At 47.7% G+C, this 19466-nt stretch overlaps 1 protein-coding gene and 1 non-coding gene across 2 annotated transcripts in view; both read right to left on the bottom strand.

Annotated features, from left to right (window-relative positions):
- The window catches only part of LOC120375373 (zinc finger protein 850-like), a 477476-nt gene that overhangs the window by 298343 nt on the left and 159667 nt on the right, over positions 1-19466 (bottom strand). The window lies entirely within an intron of this gene.
- Positions 11848-11929, bottom strand: TRNAS-GCU. The gene has a single exon. It is a non-coding gene; the product is annotated as a tRNA-Ser (tRNA).

Here is a 19466-nt window from a genome sequence, read left to right as displayed (position 1 = left end):
CTGCAGTGTCTGCATCAGAGTGTTGCTCTTTGAGGGCTTCTGACAACATGTTTCACACCTCGTCCCTCTTGGATTTTGGAAGGCTCTTCAGATTCTTAAACCTTGGCTCGAGCGCTGTAGCTGTCTCTAGAAATCTCCCATTATACCTTCTGTGTGTTTTTTGTCAAATTTGCAGTGAAAGTGTTCTTAAAGTGAACATGTGCTGGGGCATCACCCAAGACTGCCATAAAATGAAATATATGGCAGAATGCGGATAGAACCATGGAGCAGGAGACATACAGTTCTTCATCAAGGTCTTCAGTCACAAATTAATGCATTATTTTTTTAACAAGCGTTATCAGCATGGAGCATGTCCTCTGGAATGGTGGTTGAAGTATGAAGGCATATGGTTGTTAGCATATCTGGCACGTTAATACCTTGCAATGCTGGCTACAAAAGTGCCATGAGAGAGCCTGTTCTCACTTTTAGGTGACGTATATAAGACACGGGCAGCATTATCTCCAGTAAATGTAAACAAACTTGTTTGTCTTAGCGATTGGCTGAACAAGAAGTAGGACTGACTGGACTCTAAAGTTTTGCATTGTTTTCTTTTTGAGTGCACTTCTGCAACAACAACAACAAAATCTACATATGCAAGTTGCACTTTAATGATAAAGAGATTGCACTACAGTACTTTATATTTTACAGTGTAAATATTTGCAATAAAACTATATATAGTGAGCACTGTACACTTCGTATTCTATGTTGTAATTGAAATAAATATATTTGAATATGTAGAAAAACAAAATATAATAAATTTCAATTGGTATTCTATTAACAGTGTGATTAAAACTGAGATTAATTATGATTTTTCTAAAGTTAATTGCGTAAATTAACTGTGATTAATTGACAGCCCTAGATTTAAATGTTTCTGTCCCATGCAGGATGAGCTGGAATATCCGTGTGCAGGGAAAGAGCCTGGGGGGAATTGTGCTGGGAAATTATTTCCTGTTCTGACATGTTCCCAGTTGCCCTTTTTGCCCTAACAGGCTGCAGCGCAACATCCATGTTTTGCTCCAGCTCATTCCGTCCTCCCAGGGGCCAGGGAAGGGAAATGGCTGCAGTGGAGCCAGTTGAGGGAGGGATTATCAGGGAGTTGCTGGCGGGTTCCCTTGGCGGGGAGAAAGGGCAGTAAATACACAGGGGGTGGGAACTTCCGGGAAGGTTGGTCTGGGTGGGAGAGGGCAGGAAATCCCCAGGGTGGGGGACAGGGTGTGATAAACCTGCTGGGATTTGTTTACTGTGAAGCTCCAGCATTTCTCAAGTGTGGCCACCAGGGGCTTTTATTGTGGCCACAGCCTCCTGGGCTGTAACTGAGGGGGAGTCGGGGGCAGCAAAGCAGCGGCTCTTCCCCCGGGCTGCCTGCAGGGGCTGGTCCCTACCCCCTTCCGGAGTCATAAACACGGCAGGAGCCGGCAACCAGTGGGAGTTCCCCTCCTCCCCACGTGCGGTGGGGCTCAGGCTTCAGCTCTGGGATGATGGGCGACAGGCTCAGTCAAGATACATGGAACGTAGCCTGGGAGGGGAGAAGTCTGTGTAACTCAACCAGTTATTGATATACATGTGACCTCAAATATTACCAATCTGTGTGTCCCCCCCACACACAACCCCCCCCCCCCAACCAACCATCTCCCAAACAGACCCTCAGTCCAAAAAGCATTCATCCCTCATATTGTTGAAAAGAGTCATAACAAACAGAAGAAACCCAGCTTTTAAAACAATCCTCCAGCAAGACAAACTCACATGTGTAAACTCAGAAAACACCCCCAAAAATTTTTAACAATATGTTGTCATAAAAAAACCAAAGTGCTAAAAATACCTGATTTTTCACCTCCGGAAGGTCCTCATGTGGATCAATAACTGGTTAAAAGACAGGAAACAAAGGGTAGGAATAAATGGTCAGTTTTCAGGATGGAAACAGGTAACTAGTGGTGTGTGTACTGGGACCAGTACTAGTCAACATATTCATAAACGATCTAATAAACAGTGAAGTGACAAAATGTGCAGATGATCCAAAACTACCGGCTTGCTTCCTAGAACAAATGCTCCTTGAGTGGGGTGATCCACAGGGAGTAGCTCAAACCTCCACAGTGCCTGGCCAGGGGCAGGACATTAGCCCAGCAAGGGAGGGGTGTGGCAGTGACATCACAAAGGCCTTTTGCAGGACCTCAGACTATTGGTCAAAGACTATTGGTGGGGAGGTGGTGACCTCACAGAGAGATGCTGACATCAGCCAGGCAGGACAGGGGCAAGGGGCCAGGGAAACCTCAGAGACCCCTGTGGCTTTGCTTCAGCAAGTCTCCTTCTCCAGGTCTCTCTTTGAGGACTGAGAGAGTATTCGGGTTCACATACGTGAGTGCCAGGAGGAACCTCTTTTGAGTTTTCTCCTTCCCTTTTCGTGATTTTACTAGAAAACAGACGTCCCTGTTTAGAAGGTAAGAGCCTCCTCGAGGTCTGAAACCTGTTCAGTCTGATCCATCTGGTGACCGTTGAATTCTAGGCATGGAAAACACGAGCTTAAGCAGGCAGAATTTTATTGCGCACCTGGGATTTTGTCCCTTAGAATCACTGGGGTCATTAGGGTTTGTCCTTTTTGTTTCACCTTTTCCTCCATCCATCCCTTCCTCCTTTCTCTTTGTCTCTTGCTTCTTTTGTCCTTTCTCCTGTTCCCCTCCCAACACCAGGAGCGAGGTGTGTGTGTGTGCGCGCGTGTGTGTGTGTTGCGGGGGAGTGCTCGGCAGCTCCCACTGTGGGAGGTCCACCCAAAAATGTCGGGCTGAAATAGTGCTTGGGCAGTGATCCCCACCGGTGACCTGGGCCATCCTTTGGGCTCTCTGGTGAGAACCCTCAGCTTCTTGTCCTCAGTCTCTACCCTGATTGGCTGAGCAGGGGGGTTATTGACAGGGAGGAGACTCAGGTCCTTGTTGTTCTCTTTTAAGACCAAGTAAATAAGTCATAACCACTTATATGTTTGATGAATTTTGCTGCTTCTCTGCATTAATTGTCTCTGAGCAGTTCATGATTCTCTCTAACCTTGCAGTTCATAGAATCATAGAATCTCAGGGTTGGAAGGGACCTCAGGAGGTATCTAGTCCAATCTCCTGCTCAAAGCAGGACCAAACCCAACTAAATCATCCCAGCCAGGGCTTTGTCAAGCCTGACCTTAAAGACCTCTAAGGAAGGAGATTCCACCACCTCCCTAGGTAACGCATTCCTGTTCCTCACCACCCTACTAGTGAAAAAGTTTTTCCTAATGTCCAACCTAAACCTCCCCCTCTGCAACTTGAGACCATTACTCCTTGTTCTGTCATCTTCTACCACTGAGAACAGTCTAGATCCATCCTCCTTGGAACCCCCTTTCAGGTAGTTGGAAGCAGCTATCAAATCCCCCCTCATTCTTCTCTTCTGCAGGCTAAACAATCCCAGTTCCCTCAGCCTCTCCTCATAAGTCATGTGCTCCAGCCCCCTAATCATTTTTGTTGCCCTCCGCTGGACTCTCTCCAATTTATCCACATCCTTCTTGTAGTGTGGGGCCCAAAACTGGACACAGTACTCCAAATGAGGCCTCACCAGTTCTCCTCAAATACTTGCTGAATAATTACTGTGCACTGTTGTTGGTGTGGAGCTCATCTGAGAGCACTTTATTCAGGCCATTCAATGTCTGAAATTCAAGATCCGATGGTTAGTTTGAAAATCAGGGCTCTTGGGTCCTATTCCCAACTCTGCCACTGGCTGGCTGTGTGACCTAAGACAAGTCAATTCTTCTTTATCAGCCTTAGCTTCTCCCTCTTTCAAGGAGTGATAATAATGATCCGCTCCTACCTATCTAAACACACTCACTCTTCCCGAACACACTCACTGTCTCTCCCCACACACAGTCTCCGCACTGCAGTTGAAAAGCAGCTGGCAATCTAGTAGGATGCCCATGGAACATTACACCATGGGACCAGCTCATGCTGCTGTCTCTGTGCATTGGTGACCCTCACGGGGCCGGCTCGAGTAAGGGACTGTTGGCCCCTTACTAAAACTTAGTGGGGGTTTGGTTGGCTAGTTCCCAGCACCAATAGAAGGGGGAAGGGCCAATGGGAAATCAGGCCCCTGAGACTGACAGTCCCCTGGGCAATCGGGAGAGGCCAAAGCTCCAAGTTAGCTGCACTGACAGGCCAGGCAGTGTAATGAGGGAGTCACCAGGCCAGGGGGTCCCATCCTCCGTGGGAGCTGGAACTGCCTGGGCCAGAGTGGGGCAGAGCTAAGGAGAGAGCAGGAGCCCGAGAAGAGCCAGGGAGCAGAGCTGGGCAGGTGTAGTGCCAGAAACTGCTCCCTGTAGGACTTTGCTACCTGCAGCAGTTACTGAGACCTGAGGTTGTTCTTATTTGCTGACTTGTCCTAATTGGCTCAAACTTGACAGTGGTGGGGGATGGAAGCATAAAGGCTTCATCCTCCAAACGACCCTGCCTGGTGTCCATCTGTATCTATTACCTCTTAACACAGGATTGTAAAAAAATAGAGTGAGGTCATTTAAACATCATTTATTTTGCAGCTTCATTTACTGTGCTAACAATGTAGCATCCTGACACTGATACTTCTGCCCACGTGCCCTGTGGGTTGGATTCATTATAGTGGGACGTGGGACATGTGGAGGATAATTTAAACTCTTAATTCCCTTACAGTTTCCCTGCAATATAAGTCTCTGCTGGTGCAATTTCTGACCATTGCACGTCTATTGTATTTATTACAATAGCACAAGTAAGTCACACAAGTGACATAGTCTAGGGGCTTGGCTACACTTGCAAGTTAGAGCCCATTAAAGCAGCCCCGGGCGCCCTAACTCCTGAGGGGTCCACACTGGCAAGGCACATGGAGCGCCTGGGCTCTGTAGGTGGAGCGCTCCCGGTAATCCACCTCCATGAGAAGCATAAAGCTTGCTGAGCCCTGCTGAAATACCCGGGCATCAGTGTGGACGACGTGTTGCATCACTGCACTGTGATTGGCCTCAGGAAATGTCCCATAATCCCCTGAAGTCAAGTGCCCACTCTGGTCATTGTTTTGAAATCGGCTGCAGGCATGCGGATATCCCCTTTCAAAGCTCCGTTTCTGACAGCTGGCTGCTTATCTGCTCCGGGACAAAGCAGCCATTAGTGTGGAATGCTGCTGTTGTGAGTGTGTGTGATAGAGGGGGGTCTGCTGCTGTCCGAACACACAAGACAGCATGCTGAGACACTCTCAGCCCCCCAAACACACTGTCGCTCCCCCCACGTACACACAACACACTCCCTGTCACACTCCACCCCCGCCCCCCATTTGAAAAGCACGTTGCAGCCACTTGCACACTGGGATAGCTACCACAGTGCACTGCTCTCTGTGGCATTGCCAGAGCTGCTAATGTGGCCACTCCAGTGCGCTTGCAGCTGTCAGTGTGAACACACGGCAGCGGTTTCCCTGCTGTGGTTTAACTCCCAGCGCCCAAGTGTAGCCAAGCCCTAAATTTGCCAGACCACCCGAACTCAGTAACTGCCCTCCACCACCACATGCAGGGAGTAGGGGCACAGTGAAGCACACACCACACTTGCTGGCTCAGCCTTGTGCATGGTGGGGTGGCCACCTCCCCATTGATGAGACCTGGTCCCACCATCTCCGCGGAGCTCCAGTCTGCCCTGTTGCCATCCCTGTCTGTGTTGTCTTCTCTAGCAGTTGACTGGAAGGTGAGCACTGGCCGCATGCCATGTAGCCATGTTGTCTCCAAGGGCGAAAGCAGGAGGAATGGTGCCTTCATAGCCCACCCAATATTCCATAACATAGTTAAGGAAAATATTTCTCAATGAATTCTCAGTAAAAGATCAGAAGCAGCCAGTGTCCGCATCAGTCTACGAGCATTGGTATTTTCTTGAAATTTGTCAGACCAACCTAACTAACGCCTAACACACATTTGAAGTTCTTCTTTTCACACTGTTGCTCATTCTCAGGTTCTGCTTTGTCTCCAGACAGATCCATTCTCTTTCAGGACGGCCTTGCTCTTTCTGTCTGTGTCACTCACTGAGGTGTCGGAGTAAACACTCCCCTTCCTTCTATTCTCAGACAAACACTAGTATTAAGTGTTTGCTACTGATGGGTCTAGAAAGGATTTGTCAAGTGGAAGATGCTGTTTCTGGGGCATTGGTCCCAAGATCCAGTACTTTGGGTTCAAACGTCTCCCAGCTTCCTTGGGGAAAATAACACCAAGGCTTTGTTGCAATATACAAAAAGGAAAGAATTTTTCACCCCAGATGGGACTTGAACTCACAATCTCTGGCTTTGGAAGCCAATGCCTTATCCATTAGGCCACTGAAAAGCAGTGGCAAAAGGGATGGAAATTCCCTCTCATGATTGCACATTCCTCACATTCACTCAGAAGCCAAATACCCATTTAATGGCCTTACAGAAACGTCTGCACCCCCTGGCAGCGAGGCAACTGGGCAGGTGGCTGACAGAGCTGAGCACCACCTTTCTGCCAGCCATCGTTAGAGAAGAACCCCACCCTAGAGTCACCCCTCCCTCCTTCAGCACCTCCACGGCTGTGGCTCTGAGTGGCAGTAGGATGATTAGGGGGCGAATCCGGGGCTGGAAGGGGGGTAAGGTCGGCCTGTAAGGAGTAACCAGGTGGGGCAGACCCAGGGGGAGGCTGTGGGCTGCTGGTCGGTTGTTGGGATCTGAGCTCTAGATCAAAGCTGCACAGTGACCTGACCCCAGGGTTATAAGGCCGACACAGTGACCCCCTTACTGGCCTCGGTGACCCCCAAACCCTTGTTACTACGGGCATTGAGGAGTCTCTGTCCCTTAATAACTTCTGGGAGCTCCCCAGCAGGCTGCGGGCATCAGCCGCCTCCTGCCTCACAGGTTAGACTTTTGGTGCTGTGCCAGCCGCCCCCTCGCTTGCAGGCCCAGTGTAAGAAGCAGGAGGCCTGGTGCTGGCAGAAGAGGGTTTTGATTGATCAACCTCTGTGTTATGGGCACAGGACGCTTCCACTCAGTAGCACAGCTGGGGGAGGAGCAGGGGAAGCAGCTAAGGGCGCCGGGTTCCTCCAGTGGAGGTGTGGAGCAGCCGTTCGTTTTCCTGTTCGCACTCCTCTGCGGTGTGAAAATCGGGGAGGGGAGGCGGAAGCCCCACTTCCCTCCCGAAATGACGCCCAGTGGGGGAAGCCAGGACAACAGGGTGGGGCGGCAAGTGGTGGCCAGACTCTCACCACCAGGGTCTAGCCTAGCTCAGGGTCCAGCTCAACCTCCTCCCCGCACCCCTGGCCCCCAGTCCCCTTCCACCACCAGGTCAACCCGGGCACTAGGGCAGGAACGGGGTGAGGCAGCAAGTCAAGCCGAGCAAGGCAGGCAAAAGTGAGTCTTGTCTTCATGGGCCACTCCCAATGACGTCCTTTTTGTGTGCAACTGCTGCAAAAACCTCCAGGACAGAGAAGTAACAGTGTTACCAGATTTGCCCCTTACTTTGGGGTACGCTCATTTATTCGGGTTACTTTTCTGGGGAAGGGTTTCTGTAATTCTGTCAATGTGCTGCTTGTGTCACTTTGTGTGTTCATTTGGAGCTCTACTCCTCCCTTCTACAAGTCCCCCCCCAATGGAGCTATCCTGCAGGACCTAGGTTCCCTAGGGCTGGGTTTCTCCAGCCCAAGAACCGGCTGAACACACACCCACCCACACATAAATTAACAGAGCAAGTTTGAGCGGACCGGGTCAGTCAGCACTGTCAAGCTGACCCCTTATATGTCCCTGGACTCACTGGGCTGGATGAAGCAGCACTTTCAAGCTGACTCTCCTTACATGCCCCTGGGCTCCATGGACTGGGTCAAGCAGCACTTTCAAGCTGTTACCCTGATGTGTCCCAGATTCAGCACGGCCCTGTCCCCACTCTCACATCACCATTGTACTGGCAGTAACTTACTTGATGAGCAAACCCCACAGTATTCTGGGCGCTGCAGGGATCTTTAGCTTAGGTAAAAGCAGCATTGCTGCAGAGTGAATGGGGGAAGCTAAAAACACAAAAGAGTGAGGTTCAGCAAGAGAGAGAGAAGCAACCAGCTTAACCATACAAATTATTTATTGAATACTGGTGATAACTACACAAGGAGGCTAAACCAGCATAACATACATTATTAAAGGTTAATACCTAAGGTAGACAGGAAAATTGAAAAGAGAGAGAGAGAGAAGGGGATCTCACCACTCCATGAGGCTTGAACTGGTCGGGGTTCCCAGGTGATGGTGGTAGCTGAGGGGCCTGAGGGAGGAGACAGGCAGAGTCCCCAGCACGATCATCCAGGAGAAGATGGAGTTCCAGTGGAACTGATGCCTAGTTTGGATCTAAGCATCAGAACCCTGAGGCTTTGGCTACACTTGCACTTCAAAGCGCTGCCACGGCAGCGCTGCCGGGGCAGCGCTTTGAAGCGCTAAGTGTAGTCAAAGTGCCAGCGCTGGGAGAGAGCTCTCCCTGCGCTGTCCGTACTCCACCTCCCTGTGGGGAATAACGGACAGCGCTGGGAGCCGCGTTCCCAGCGCTGGGGCTTTGACCACACTGGCGCTTTGCAGCGCCACAATTTGCAGCGCTGGAGAGGGTGTGTTTTCACACCCTGCTGCAGCGCTGCAAATTTGCAAGTGTAGCCAAGGCCTTACTGGAAGGTAAGTAGGGATTTTTGTAGAGAAAATACAGTGCTTCAAGGGAGAAGACTAGATTTGTTTATAGGTAAGCTGATGACTCAAGGGTTTTCTTTAGAATAGACAAAAGGAGCTGATCACTCTTGGCTATGGGTGGTGTTTTCTTCCAGGGAGCTCACAATGCCACTAGGCGACTTCACTATTTGGATATCAGTTAGGGATTCATTACTAGAATTGGTCTGGTAATTGCTGAGCTGGGTGTGTGCAGACATAGGTTCATTAGCATCTGGAGCAGAGATTCCCATGATGCAGTGCTTCCCTGCTTTTTCTGGTCCCAGAATTCAGTGTGGTTCTTGGTTCTCCATTCTGTATGCAAATTGAGATGTCTTCCTGTCCCATCTTTCATGCAGATGAGGCTAGGGGAGTTGTCTCTGCTCTCCATTCTGTATGCTAATGGGGATGTCTTAATCTTGTCACCCTTGTCAGGAGGAGTCTAGGTGTGTCTCCCAATACCCTTCACTGCTCTCTGCAAGTTTTTTTTTCTCTGATGGGTTTTGGTTTAAGCAGAGGCTGGGGGTTGGGGGGAGTCTTTCATGAGTCAGGCTGGATATTGCACCCTGGTTCCCCAAAAACACAGAGGTGTCTGGTATCAGAGGGGGGTCATCTGTGACAGGCTGGACCACTGACCTATCAGCTCTTAACTCTGAAACTTTCAGTAACTCTGTTATCAGTGCCTGTGAGTATAATTTAAAAAGCCATACTGGGCTGGACCAAAGGCCCACCTAGCTCTGTGTTTTATCCTCTGACAGTCGCAAATACCAGGTGCCCCAAAAGTTAATCAAGAAGGCACCACTGGGAGTTGAACCCAGAATCTCCTGTTTACAAGACAGGTGCTTTAGCCAGTTAAGCGATGGTGCCTGCCTGTGGCTAAAACACAGTGTCTGCCCACACCTGACTCCCTGTCATCCCCACGGGGGCCTGACAAGCTTTGCATGTGTTTGGATTCTGCAAAGCAGAGGAGCAGGTGACGTTTTCCTTGCAAGCTGTGTGTGTGTGTGTATGAATCTTTGGCCAGGTCTGCACTATACAAAGTTATTTCAGCATCATTATATTGCTCAGGTGTGTGAAAAACACACAACACTCCCTCGGTCGGCAGCTTTTGGCTGGTGCACACACTGCAATGCCACGTCTGGCGACAAAATTGCCCTGATTTGGTGACAAAATAAAATGATTTCAATGAGAAGGCTAGAGCTTTTTGCAGCAAACTTAAAGTGACAAATTGTCAGTGTAAATGCTGCTGGTCATTATATCACCATAACTGGTCTCCACCACTATCCCACCATGCCTACCGTGAACTCGCCTGCCCTGCATTCCTGCTACAAAGGCTGGGTCCCTCCTGTTTCATAGCTCCAGAAAGTTCTGACAGCTGAGCTGTTATCTACACCGGGATTAGGTTAATAAAACTGCATTGTCAGCCTAAGTAATGTAATTACACCAACCTAATTTCATAGTGTAGACCTGTCCAAAGAATCACACACACACCTTGGGAGCAAAACTTCACCTGCTCCTCTGCTTTACAGAAACCAAACAGGAGCAACACTTGTCAGGGCCCAGTGGGGATTGGCAGAGAGTCAGGTGTGGACAAACAGGATGCTTTAAATAACAGCAGGTACCATGGCTTAGCTGGTTAAAGCACCTGCTTTGTAAACAAGAGATTGTGGGTTCAACTCCCAGTGGTACCTTGAAGAGTGGCTTTTGGGGCACCTGGTATTGGCTACTGTCAGAAAAGAAGATTCAGAGCTAAATGGACCTATGATTTAAATTACACTTGCAGGCACTGATAATAGAGTTACTGAAAGTTTGGGTGTTAAGAGCTGATAGGTCAGTGGTCCAGTCCCTGCAGTGTGGTTTTACCAGTTCCACTTGCTAAACTCCCTCCCAACCTCTATAAAATTACAATGCAGACAAATGGGCTTGAGCCCAACCTCTGAGGCCCCATGAGGGGTGAGGGTTTCTGAACCAGGCTTCAGCGTGAACACAAATATCTGCCCCACTGTTTTTAGCCCCTCAGCTTTAACTCCAGGAGCCCAAGTCAGATGACCCAGCCCAGCCCTGCTGCCATCTTTATCCCAGGAGAGATGGACTCTAAAGGGACGTCTCCATTGCAGTGTAAGCCCAGGTGTGGCACGCTGTGCTCAAAGCAGCACCCTGCAAGCCCCATATTCACCACTCTCATATAATGATGACATGGTTTGTACAAAGTCTGCCTGGTGAAGTATCATTTCAAAAGTCTTGATCTGTTGAACATTAATATTGTGTTGGATTGTGTGTGCTCGCATTGGTTGGGAAGTTATGAAGTTTTGCTCTGTGTGCGTTACTGAGATATGTTATGAGGTTGGGAAATGCCCCCCACCAGCCTTTCAGGTGCGACAAGGGAGGAGCCAGACTCACTGCTGGCCCATTGAAGGGATCCACACTCCCAAGGACTATCCCAGGAACCGTGTACAATGCAGGCTTCTCCGAGATAGCACAGCGACAATGGACACTGCTTGACTCACATCGTAGCAAAGGAGCTTCCTAGCAAGTTGGCAGAAACTATGAAAGAGGGGAAGAGACATCATGACTTGGCCTCTCTCCCCCACAACTCAGCAGCTGGAAACACACCTGGAGGACAAAGACTGAACTGAACTGACTCAGAAATCAGAAGAGAATAATAACAATAATACTTGCAAACCAAAGTCCCCAACCAGACTAGTACTGGTTTTTCAGCAGAAAATTTTCAGTTTGGGGAATTTTATTTTCTGAGTCAGACCTTGCCAAGGGAAGCAGGGAGAAAATGTTTGAGTTGCCTCCTTCAGAGCAGCTTGGCCTAGACACTAGCTCTGGTTCACTGCTCTGGCCTTGCTCGGGTTGATGGTATTTTAATAATTTGGGCAGGTCCCAGGGTGTTTGGGGGAGATGATGAGGATGTTCCCTTTTGAGATAAAAACTAAGAAATACAGGACTAGAGAATTTTTTTTTAAGAAATCTGGGATTTAGACATTTTATTTAAAGCAAGGGAGTTCTGAGTTTCTGAGAAGGTTTTTGTTTGCAAGAAGGAACATTGTTTGATCTGTCATTGTACCAAAGGGGTACATGTTTGTCTACAAAGGAGGGGCGATGACTAAAAGCATCCGATGAGGATGGGATTCGAACCCATGCGTGCAGAGCACAATGGATTAGCAGTCCATCACCTTAACCACTCGGCCACCTCATCTGAGCTGGCAAGAAGAAGACAAGAGGAGAAATCTAAGGCCAGCAGAGCTAGGGACAATAAGGAGTTTTTAAACACTAAGCGGAAGCAGGGGCTGAATGAGCTCCCCCCTCACATCTAGTGAGGAGCTGGGGGAAAGACTTCAGGAACAGACCGTGTTTGCACAGACACACCTACTCTGCGTAGCTATGCAGCATGATGGAGCCACTTTCCCAAAATGACCAGTTTTGGCTGCTGGTGGGTTACAAATCACTTTAGCATTGAGTGGAATGAAATGTTATTATCCTTCCTGTATGAGTGAGGGGCAGCAGAACATACCTAGTCCGTCCTGATGGAGGGCTGGGTGGGTGAGGAATAGCTTTTATTGGACTGCATAGAAGCCATTGAGAACATCATCCTAAACCAGGGGTCCCCAAACATTTCACTCTGTGCCCTCTTATCCATGGCTGTGGACCCTCGGAAACCACAGTCAGAAACCGAGGCTGGGAGTGGGGCCGTTGCTTGCTGGGGAGAGGGGTGCAGAGAGGGGTAAGGGGGTCGAGGCTGAGCTGGGAGCCAGAGCCCCAGGCTGAGGGTGGGGTTGGGGAAGAGCTGGGACAGAGTGGGGCTCAGTGCTGCTCCCTCCATGGGGGCTGGCTCAGGCCCTGAGGTGCCCCTATGAATGTTCCTCTGTGTCCCCCTAGGAGTCATGCCCCACATTTTGGGAACCACTGAACCCTTCTCACTAAGCAGGGGCTAGTGATGCCAAAGCCCAGGGAAAGGGAGAACAAGTGTGGGGCCCCCAGCACTGGATCCGTGTGAAGGGGCTGCAGGAGAGGAGCAATGGCTGGTGGCCCAGGGAGTTAAGGGCAAAGGGGGCACAGGAGGGGGCAGGAGTTAGGGGTGAAGGAGGTGCAAGGGTTGGGAGTGCAGGAGTTAGCAGTAAAGGGGGAGTGGGGATCGTCCAGGGGCAATGGGGAAGTGCCAAAGTACAAGCTTTGCCCAGGGCACCATTTTCCCTAATGCTGGTCTGAGCAAACAATTGGAAATGACCCTTCAGTGAGAACAGAACCATAGTGTAGAAAAGCCCCTTTGTTAAGTGGTGGTGGCTGAGGGCTTAGGGAGATGGGTTAAAAAACAACAAGCATCTTTCTGTGGAGGTTTGATTCTTGCCTGCTGGGCAAGGCTGGTGTGTGGTGTCTCCATGGCTGTACTTTCAGTGTCTGATCACCCACGGTGTCACAGGGAGCCAAGTCTAGACATATTCAGAGGCTCTATGCCAGGGTTTCTCAAACTTCCTTTCACTGTGTTAGGCCTGAATAAAGATGTAGCACAAAAACCAGTTATGTCAATCTGACTGAAGTCAGCATGTTTCATAAAGCCCTGGGAAAGAATAAGATAAGTGAAGGGGCTGGGACCAGCTGTGTTATGTTGAGAGACAAACTGTCTCAAGTACTGATAAGAAACACAAGCATCTCACAGTTCTGACTAACTCCCTGGTTTAGTGTTCGGTGTGTTTTAACTCCCTCACATTCCTAACCTTTGGCGCTTGTTGAGATATTAACAATTCAATGCTGTAGAGACTAGGCATGCGTGTATATTAAAAGGTGTCTAATTTCTAGTTGTTAGACAAAGGGGGTGGATTGCTCTAGTGAATGATCTATGACGTAATAAAACTGTCTATATAAGCTAATACTAAGCTGTAAAGGGGGGGCTGGTTCTTTTCGGATACGAGCTGTTCTTTACTGATACGTGCACTTGTCAATAAAGAACTTTTGATCGGACCTTGCTGGTGTTGCCTGGTCTCTCTGCGGTCAGACAACGAACTTCGCTGTCGGGGTTCGAGTCCCCGACATCTTTGGCGACTCCGGTCGGGACTTTGTCTGACTCTCCGGCGGGGGATCAGACTCTGAGGCAACGCAGCGCGCATCCTCTGGTTTAGAGGAGCCTTGCCTGGTAATCTGATCTCTGCGTCGGCGATAAGGCGAGTTCTGTGAACCAGCTGAAGCTCGTAGAAATCCAGCAACATCCACCTACCCGTTGAGTAGGGTTAAGGTTGCCTGGGTTAGAGTCCCAGTGCAGATTGTCGGGGTTCAAGTCCCTGACAACTTAGGTCTGGGTTAGAGTCCCAGTCCAGGTCTGGGTTAGAGTCCCAGTCCAGGTTTGCACAGGATCCAAGTAGTCTGGGTTAGAGTCCCAGCCTGGGTTTGAGTCCCAGTCCAGGTGTTCGAGTCCCCTGGAGAGGTAAGTGAGCGCTCGACGCGGGAGGTGGGGGTTAGAGTCCCCTTACAAAATGGAACAAGTTGGCAGTAAGTGTCTGGGGGATGCCCCATTGTCTCTAATACTTAAAGATTGAAAGAAGATTTCTGGAACCAGGTAGCTTTTGGAGCTGTATGTTTAAAGCTGTATGGAGAGCTCTTGTAAAAATCCCCCAGCATATGCCCCAGAGCCACACTGGGAGGAACTCCATGGGGATGTCTGTCTCTGTTGGTCTCACGCCATCTGAATTTATTGACTGTGCAGCAAGATAAGATGCATCGTGGTAATAGGAAATAATGGCCTTGGTGTGTGTGTGTGTGTGTGTGGAAAATGGGGGAGGGACAGTCTAAATATTCCACCTCACCCCCTAAGGGTACCCCAGCATGTTACATGTACGTACATTATGGTCCTAAAACCTGCAGGTATTTAGAGAATTGGAATCTTTACACGCGTGAAAATCTATCTAAACAATGCCCATTAGAAGGTACCTTTAATCTAGATAAGATCATATATCTCAAAGGAGCTTTTAATCACCAAAGAAAAGCCTCTGACACAGTGTGAGCAATTTGTCTAGGAACGGGTTAATTTGAAATTCAGCCTGACTTGGTGAAACAGGAGAAGCCACAGGCTGGAATCTGAACTGGACTCTCTGAAAGAGACACTGGAGGAGATTCCAGGGTGTAAAAAACAGCTCTCCCAAGAGCGGAAGCATGTTGGAAATTCTGGACAAGCTGTATACAGGATAATCTCCCGTCTGCCTATTCCCCTTCTCTGAACGTTATACAGACGTGGCCAGTTTGGACGTGTGAGTATTAAAGTGGCTTAAGGGTTGAAGTATTCATGTTCTTCCTGAGTAATGTGGGAGTGTTCCCAACACTCTTCATTGTTGTTTTATTATTTCTAATGAAGCTTTAAAATTTGATTATATGGTGTGTTCCCCCAACGTCCTGCAGTAGATAAATTGGTAACAAATTTGTCACAGTTTGGTGAGCAATTGAGAATAGGGGAGCCCTATAGAATTTACACCATCTATCTGTTTTACCCTTGTTATTTTATGTTTGTTTTGTTTGGTACTGTTGGTCTTATATGTTGAGGATTGCATGATTAAAGGTGAGCCCACTCTCAACTGCAGTGAGTCTGAGAACTGGAGAGGGGTTTAGCATTTTTCTCTCCACCCTGGTTGACCGGAAGGGTGGCAGGTGGATCTGCCCCCAGTCGTAGCAGGACTGGGCAATAGAGTAGTTGGAGAAAAGGGACGAGATATGTACTTGATAACTAGAATTGAGCAATTAAGAGCATGGAACATGAACCAGGCGGCAACTCAAACCTGCGCCAGGGCAAGTTGCAGGCCTTGAGACAGGATTTCCAGTTAGAAAAGGAAGCCCTGGCTAAGCAAGTACTAGTCCTTCAGGGACTTGTTAAAATTTAACCATTTGTGCTCAGCATATGTTGTAACAGCAGTGTGTTTGCTACAAGAGGAAATTGAATAGTTCAACGCCAGTGGGCCATGTGTTTTGCCCAGGTGGCAAGCCTCACAGGGGAGGACTCAAGTAGTTTTGTGAGTAGAAATGTTTTAGGGCAAAGACCAGAAGGGTGGGGGCTAGTTACGAAGCCCACCCTCCTGGCTACACTGGTAGTGACGGTTCAGCGAGGAAAAAAGGATCGGGCCCAGGCGGCCAGGCAACAGACAGACGAATTGTTAAACAGGTTGAAAACTTTTCGGGTGTAGTGAAAGAACAGAGTAAGTAAGTATACGCATAGGGGTTCATATACTCAGAAGAATATTTGGAATGGTGATCTGAGTTGGTAAGTGGTTGTTGAAAGGACAAGCAAGTGATTTAAGGCACAGTGAAAAGTTAACTCTTTAGTTGCTGGAGGGAACAGCAGTTGAACTTTGTAAACATACTAAAGAGAAAAGTTCTTGGTGTCTTTGAAATGTTTGTAAATAAATTCAGGCAAAGAAATTATTAGATTGCAATCATTTGGCTATGAACAATTTTGTTAAATTAGCTGAAGAATGTATACAGTGCTATGTAATTAAAATTGTATTAGGCTCTAAGAGCACTGTGAGTGATGATGTTTTCTTTCAGTGTTTACAAGCAGGAGTTACAAGTACAAAGCGAGCCAGTGAGCATCTGTATTAATGCAAATTATCTAATTAATATGGGGTAATTCCCTTGTTTTGCCTAAAATCAACAAAAGTCTTTGTATATTTTTAGTAATGATTGCCTGCCCAGAAGGGGTAGACTTCTGTTTCTGTCTTTCAGATAATCAGAGAACACTGATGCCGGCTGAACAGCATTCAACGTACCATGATTTGCTGGCACAGTAAAAATTGTGTTTTGTGTTCTATGTTCTGTCTTGTGGTGTTTGTCCTGTGGCCAAAATTGATGTGTTTAATATTTTTATGGGATGGTCTGATTTAAAATCAAGCAGCAGTGTTGGATTAAAATGCAGATATTTGTTTTGTTCAACTTAGAATACAAAGTGTTTGGATGCATCAGAAAAATGTGATATACTAAAGTCTTATACATTTTCTTAAGTAGGAGAAAGATACTACATTGGCCAAACCTTTTAATTGACAATTGTTATTGAAATTTGCATATTAACAGTCTTTGAAAGCAAGGGCATGGAAAGTTAACCCACTCCCCATATTGTACATGGGATCCTTCTGGCTACCTCAGACTTCTAGCCAGAGGGCTGGGGATGGTGGGAAGCTATTGGACTAGAGTTTGTATTGAATGAACTCATCAAAGTGGGTGTGCTTGTCCTGGTTTGTTGTTTTAAAGCTCTGTCATAAGGTTATTTTAGTTAAAGGGTATATGTGGCATATATTAAATAATAACACTAAGGTACTGTATAACAGCAATGTGTATGTGTTCATTGTTAACAAAAGGTACATAAGTAAAAAGTAAAAGTTTCTTTTGTAGGTTACAAAAAAAAAAAAAAACAGCCGAGGAGGGAAAAGGAAAAAGGACAAGTTGACTGAGAAAAAAATAGTTAACATGCTTGGTTTAAAGATGAGACGTCAAGGACACTCCTCACAGCTAAGACTTGGCTAACCCTCAAAAGGAACAAAGGGGGGACTTAAATTTGCCCATGCAGCTATAAAATTTGTAAACTCTGCAAAGATACTAATGCAATGTGTTAGGTTTCTTTTCTCACAGGTAAAGAAGAAACAACCCAACGATCCTAGCAGCCTGCCCCTCCTTGGAACCAGGAGACTGGGTCTACATAAAGATCCATCAACGAAAGACTGCCTTGGCTCCATGCTGGAAAGGCCCGTATTGAGTCCTGCTGACTACCAACACCGCTGTGAAGTGCCAAAGACTGACTGTTTGGACCCAGGATTCTCTCTGCAAAAAGACCCCTCCACCTCACAAGAATTCTCCTACTGATGATAAGCCTATTCTTTTTTCTAGTTCTATTGTGCTTCTGAACAGCATGGCAAAAGGACAAGGTGACGTGCTGGTTGAACCTCTCCCTTGTCCACGGACAAATCTATTGTGCCTTTGAATTTTTCTAAAAGAAGCAAAACCATTACAGGGTGATGTACTGATAATCTCTCCCCTGTAGAATGCTAAACTACATCTGTTGTGGGAAAGACGAAGAAACACTCACTCCACTGACATTGCCAAAGTCCAGGAATTCCTGACCAGAAAGGACATTGAGAACTGACCCTGGTGACGAAACAAAGAATTACACACTGGCAGGACTAAATTTGTGGGACTTATGTTTGGAACTGTGGTATTAATTGGATTTTGGGGTTTATTCTACAGGCTGCGCCCTGTGTTTTGGATAAATCCTTCAGCATGTATTGCCCTCCCTCATTGCATTTTGAATAGCATTGTCCTTATCCAGTTTTCAGATCGCTTTTACATACCCAGATTGCTCACAAGGGGCTGCCATTAGATTAGCACAACAGAGGGCCTGGGTTATTTCCTCTGGAAAGAAAGAGAATTGACCAAATCCCTGTGGTCTAGGGGCCAATGGTACACTGCCATTTGGAATATTCTTAAAGGCCAAGAAAATGATGAGAAATTGGGCCAACTAGAAAAGGCCACTAGACTTATTTTTGATGCTCAGCTATCTTAAGTACAGGCTGGAGTTGGTGAGTTACATGTCATTTCCACCCTTAGTTCTGTGACCCAGAAGTTACTGACAGAGATGGTACTAAATATCACTGAGGCTGGAATGGCATTGCAGTGGGATCTAGTATGTTTAAATTGATCCTGAGCACTGGACTTGGCCCACTGCCCTTACAGACACACAGGAGTACCATCTGATCTGTGGTCATGAAGACATACTTGGACACTTTCTGGATGGAAGTGTGGACATTCACAGTGCTCCTTCCAAGCATTTGGACCGGTTAGGGTGGGTGTGGGCTCCCACATACCAGATCCTGCCGGGTCCATGGGGAGGAGGCGTGTGGGACTGAATTATTTACCGAGACATCTGGGACATTAGACCCCTTGGTATACCTAACTGATTTATAGTCAGTGCCCCAGACCAATGAACTGTTACCCCTGAAGGCGATTTGAAGCTTCGTCTGCAACTGAAGAAACCGTAACCCGGTTGTGCCCTGCCAAGTGATCATTTGTTGTCCCAAGAGTCCCGTTGGTCCTCTAGGGACAAAGGGGGGATTGTTAGGCCTGAATAAAGATGTAGCACAAAAACCAGTTATGTCAATCTGACTGAAGTCAGCATGTTTCATAAAGCCCTGGGAAAGAATAAAATAAGTGAAGGGGCTGGGACCAGCTGTGTTATGTTGAGAGACAAACTGTCTCAAGTACTGATAAGAAACACAAGCATCTCACAGTTCTGACTAACTCCCTGGTTTAGTGTTCGGTGTGTTTTTAACTCCCTCACATTCCTAACCTTTGGCGCTTGTTGAGATATTAACAATTCAATGCTGTAGAGACTAGGCATGCGTGTATATTAAAAGGTGTCTAATTTCTAGTTGTTAGACAAAGGGGGTGGATTGCTCTAGTGAATGATCTATGACGTAATAAAACTGTCTATATAAGCTAATACTAAGCTGTAAAGGGGGGGCTGGTTCTTTTCGGATACGAGCTGTTCTTTACTGATACGTGCACTTGTCAATAAAGAACTTTTGATCGGACCTTGCTGGTGTTGCCTGGTCTCTCTGCGGTCAGACAACGAACTTCGCTGTTGGGGTTCGAGTCCCCGACAACTGCAACCCCCTTCAGCTAAAAAAAAAACAACCTTACTATATGGCCCTGGAAAGAGGGACCAAGCCCCTCCACACCAGGCAGGGGCAGGGGGGAGCCAAAGCCTGAGC

This window comes from Mauremys reevesii, linkage group 12 (genome assembly GCF_016161935.1).
Source record: "Mauremys reevesii isolate NIE-2019 linkage group 12, ASM1616193v1, whole genome shotgun sequence".
Classification (NCBI taxonomy): Eukaryota; Metazoa; Chordata; order Testudines; family Geoemydidae; genus Mauremys; species Mauremys reevesii.
The sequence above is the reverse complement of the archived record's forward strand: the minus strand, read 5'-3'. Positions and strand labels throughout refer to the sequence as shown.